The sequence below is a fragment of the Eumetopias jubatus genome, unplaced genomic scaffold, assembly GCF_037043125.1.
Source record: "Eumetopias jubatus isolate StellerSeaLion01/CBP00866 unplaced genomic scaffold, mEumJub1_p1.0 scaffold_8, whole genome shotgun sequence".
NCBI lineage: Eukaryota > Metazoa > Chordata > Mammalia > Carnivora > Otariidae > Eumetopias > Eumetopias jubatus.
In genome coordinates this window covers 71,678,270-71,683,281 of record NW_028274814.1, presented here as the reverse complement: position 1 = coordinate 71,683,281, position 5,012 = coordinate 71,678,270, and the positions used below count along the sequence as shown (strand labels likewise).

General features: G+C 40.1%; 1 pseudogene; it reads left to right on the top strand.

The window, feature by feature from the left end:
* The first annotated feature begins 854 nt into the window (after positions 1-854).
* LOC114224129 (SWI/SNF-related matrix-associated actin-dependent regulator of chromatin subfamily E member 1 pseudogene) lies at positions 855-2,123 on the top strand (annotated as a pseudogene).
* Positions 2,124-5,012: the final 2,889 nt, after the last annotated feature.

The following is a 5,012-nucleotide window of genomic DNA, read 5'->3' as shown; positions in this document are numbered from 1 at the left end:
ATTTTTAGGAGAAAGATGCAATCTTACAATGCTGTCCTTCACGCGTTTGGAAATTATTATAATTTATTCCTTAAACACTTATTCAGAAATTAAGAATGAGGAGAATCTACTGTATTTGGGTACCGTAATATTGTAACAATGACATGCTGATTACAATGAGGGGTCTAAGAATACTATTTCATGCTGATTACTCATGTTATATTCAAAACTAGTCGTTAAAGCGGACAACACTCTCCAACTCAGTAGCTTAATATTACACCATACTCAGAAAATTCACAGCTGGGAAATGGAGATTTTCTTGGCTTCATTTATCTATAACTGCAGAAAACTAATAATAAATGACTTCTTGATATCATGCAAATCTCTCTAAGTTCATGCTAGGGGGATTTAAATTTTAATATTATTTTGCATTGCATTCCAATAATGAATACTCATGTTTGTTATCTTACACCAGGCTCTTCCTTCTCCCTCTTTTCCCCTCAGCTTCTCATGTTATTTTGGTTGATAAAATTCATATAGATGGGTGGTGGAGAAGATGGATATTAGGCAAATATTTAATTCTGAATAAAATCAGAGCCATTTCCTATTTTTATTGTGCTTGAGTGTGTTCTTATACCCTCAATTAATTTGTAACAACTTGCCACTCACAAGCCGATCACTTGAGCAAATATGCTAAAGTTTCATTGCCTGGTTTTCTTTGAACTTCAACATCGTAATGGCTATTGCCTTTATATTTAATAAGAAAGAATGTCCAGTGTTAATACTCTTGATAATTCAAACATATTTTCCCTCTGCTTGAAAATATGCTTTGACAGAGGGGCGGGGCGTGCTCGGGACAAAGGGAAACAAGGCCGGAGCTGCGGGCGCTTTTTCTGCCCGCGGTGTGTCAGATTCATTCTTAGGAACTGAGAAGTTAATGTTCCAAAATGTCAAAAAGACCATCTTATGCCCCGCCTCCCACCCCAGCTCCTGCAACACAAATGCCCAGCACACCAGGGTTTGTGGGGTGCAGTCCATACAGTCATCTCACCTACAACAGGCTGGGAGGGAACCCGGGGCGTCCTCTGGTATCACGATTCCCAAACCCGCAAAGCCACCAGATAAGCCGCTGATGTCCTACATGAGGTACAGCAGAAAGGTCTGGGACCAAGTAAAAGCTTCCAACCCTGACCTAAAGTTGTGGGAGATTGGCAAGATTATTGGTGGCATGTGGTGAGATCTCACTGATGAAGAAAAAAACAACAGACTATTTAAACGAATACGAAGCAGAAAAGATAGAGTACAATGAATCTATGAAAGCCTATCATAATTCCCCCGCATACCTTGCTTGCATAAATGCAAAAAGTCGTGCAGAAGCTGCTTTAGAGGAAGAAAGTCGACAGAGACAGTCTCGCATGGAGAAAGGAGAACCGTACATGAGCCTTCAGCCCGCTGAAGATCCAGACGATTATGATGATGGCTTCTCCATGAAGCATACAGCCACCGCCCGTTTCCAGAGAAACCGCCGCCTCATCAGTGAAATCCTTAGCGAGGGTATGCTGCCAGACGTCCGGTCAGTTGTCACAACAGCTAGAATGCAGGTCTTCAAACGACAGGTCCATCCCTTAATGGTTCATCAGCGAAAACTAGAAGCTGAACTTCTTCAAATAGAGGGGCGACACCAGGAAAAGAAGAGGAAATTCCTGGAAAGCACAGAATTCATTGAACAGTGAACTTAAAAAGTTTGTGCGGTTTGAAAGTCGAAGTGGATATGGAAAAAATTGCCGCTGAAATTGCACAGGCAGAGGAACAGGCTCAAAAACGACAGGAGGAAAGAGAGCAAGAAGCAGCAGAGCAAGCTGAACCCATTCCTGAGGAAGAGCAGGCTGCGAGGAAGACGGAGGAGAAGGACGACCAGAGCATCCCGATGGGGACAGAGGAGACGCCTTGAAGACACGACGGGAGGCCAGTAGAATGGTGAAGAAGGCACGTCTACTCCTGAGGACAAGGAGAGCGGGCAGGAGGGGGTGGACAGTATGGCTGAGGAAGGGACCGGTGACAGTAACCCCGGCTCAGAGAGCCGCAGGGCCATGGTGGAGGAGCGGCCCACAGACTCCACGCCGGAAGACGAGAAGAAAGAATAAATGTTGCCTTGTTTTATGTGTTCTAAATACTCTTTTAAATGAAAAAAAAAGTTTTTGAGTATAAAAAAAAAAATATGCTTTGACTTTTTATTGATAATTGCCCAACTCTGTTCTCTGATGATTGGAGACAGTGGAGGGTCAGAGGGTAGCGGCTACATAACCCCAGGCCAGGTGTGTGTGTGTGTGTGTGTGTGTGTGTGTGTGTGTGTGTGAGGGGTGAAGTGAGGAGAGCATAAAGAACTGGAAGGGATATACCTGAAGTCAAGTTCTGAAGAGAGATCAGCTTCGAGGCCGAGTTACCAGATCAGACAGGTTGTCTACTATACAAAAGGCAGTCTGAAAGAAGGAACTGGTAAATGGCTGGGCTTTCCTGGATCCTGGAACAATTATCTCCACTGGGCAATTAGATCGTGGTTTGGAGAAACTCCAGACACAAAATGCAAATCTTGCAGTATATATATATATATATATATATACACATATATATACATATATTTTAAGATTTTATTTATTTGAGAGAGAGAATGGAAGAGAGAGAGCAAGCACATGAGAGGGGGGAGGGTTAGAGGGAGAAGCAGACTCCCTGCTGAGCAGGGAGCCTGATGCAGGACTCGATCCCGGGACTCCAGGATCATGACCCGAGCCGAAGGCAGTCGCCCAACCAACTGAGCCACCCAGGCGCCCCTTGTTTGTTTGTTTTAATATTTTTAGCACACCATTGACTGAACAAACTTTCTAATAGGGATTTGAGATGACTGTCATTTTTGGGTTAGGTCCTTCACCCACTTTCTCTTATAATCTCTCCACGTGTTACAGAATTTTTGAACTTTTCACTGTTCACAAAAGATACTTAGTCCTTTTTGTTGATTTGTTTTCTGAGTCTTGAATGAAGTGTTTTCTCTGTCTGGAATGTCATTCCCCTTCTTGTTTGTCTGATAAACTCTTATTCTTCCTTCATGATGCAATGCAAGTTATCACCTTTTCCATGGAGCTTTCCTTAAGGAAATCCTACACAACTCCATGCCTAGAGTTACTCACTCGTTAAGTACTCTGTTAAAGTGCTTAACTTCCTTTCTTAAGATGTTATTACTTATTACCCTTGAAGAAGTCATTGGGGTTAACCAAGGCTCAGAATAATCTTATTACATTTCCAACATCCTTGGTTTTTCTACTGATATGAAGGCGAGAGGAGGTCGAGAAAATAAAACATGAAGGAATGTTGCTAACTTTAGCTCTGTTAATTGGTATTTTTACTTTTAATATTTCTTTTATTGCACTGGTACATCTGTGCTGCCTTTCCTAAGTTGAGCTAACTCTGCCATAAATTTTAGAACAATTTTTGAACAGCTGAAATATTTATTGCACTCAGTGTTTATGCAGTGCACAGTGTAGGGAGTGTGAATGCAAAGAAGGAAAGGAACAAACCACCATCTGGTAGGTATAAATGTCTGTGATGAGAGGTTAGTTAGTAGAAGCAGCATCTGAAAATGAGGAGGAATGGAATAGTGTACTTTGGGACTGTTGGGAAGTAGAACTGTGGGTAAATTAATGATTGTGGTTGCTTTCAAGCTGGTAGTAGAAGCAAACATTTCAATTTGGTGAAAATAAGGAAGCCAAGTAGAGAGATCCAAGTAGAAGCCAAATATGCAACTCATATTTCAACTAGATCTCTTTAGTCCTTTGTATAGACACGTCCATTCTTTCCCCAAGATTACTGGAAGTTACTGAAGGAAGAAAAAAGATATTCTCATGATCAATTTGGCCTTGACTATCTGCCTCCATGGAATCCTTGTTTTCTCCTATGCCTTCTGGTTATTTCTTTCTCCCTGTTTTGGTATTATGTCAAATATAGGACTTAGACTTAAATTCATTTCATTAGAAAAACAAACAAAACACTTTACTGAGGGCTGGGAAAACAGCAGATTTACTTTTCATTAATGCAAAGAATTTTAAATATTAGTCATTCTTGACCTTGAAGTCTACTTAAACTTTTTTGTCCCCTGTTCTATTCCTTCTCCTTTCAAATCCACCCTGAAATTCCCTGGCCATTTATAACAGAAAGCAGTTTCACTGTTTCTATTATTGTATTGTCTCCTGTTAACTCATGTTGTGAGTCTCATCATTTATCCCCAGTGCTAACAAAGATAGTTTCAACCCTAAGGGGAATATGACCCTGGCATTAACGAATATTCATTTTTGCCCCAGAGCGAATGAAAAGATGATTAGGTAACTGAGCTTTATTCTTTTCTTTTATGATATTTATTTATTTATCTATTTATTTATTTGTTTTTGTGAGTAAAGTGATAGAAGTTTATTAATTGAAGATAGAGAAAAAGCTCTCAAGAGTTAGAGGGGTGCCAACAGGGCTGCCCTTTGATCTTCATTTAAACAAATATTTTAGTCCATATGATTTAGCAATGGTGTTAGGTGATAGAGATACAAAAATGGAAAATGGAAAGGACATATCCCTTGACTTTATGGAACACCCAAAAAAGAGAGAATTCACAATGTCTGGCATCTAATAAAAAGTTATCAAGCTTGTAAAGAAGCAGAAAATAACACATAGTGAGAGGAAAATCAATCAAACTGCTGCAAAAATGAAAGAGATGAGAATCTGTAGATAAGATCATTAAACAGTTCTAACCTCATTTCAACTATTCAGGAAATTAGAGGAAAGTTTGAGCACGAAGATGGAATATGTTCAGTAGAGACATGGGAGATAGAGAACATACTCATGTCAAAATTTTAGAGCTGAAAACAGTATCTGATGTGAAATACATACCAAGTGGGGTGAGTGGCAGATTAGACATTCAAGAAGTAAAGATTAGTGAACTGAGGAAATAGCAATAGAAACTCTCCAAAATGAAACACAAAAAGAGAAAAGAGAAG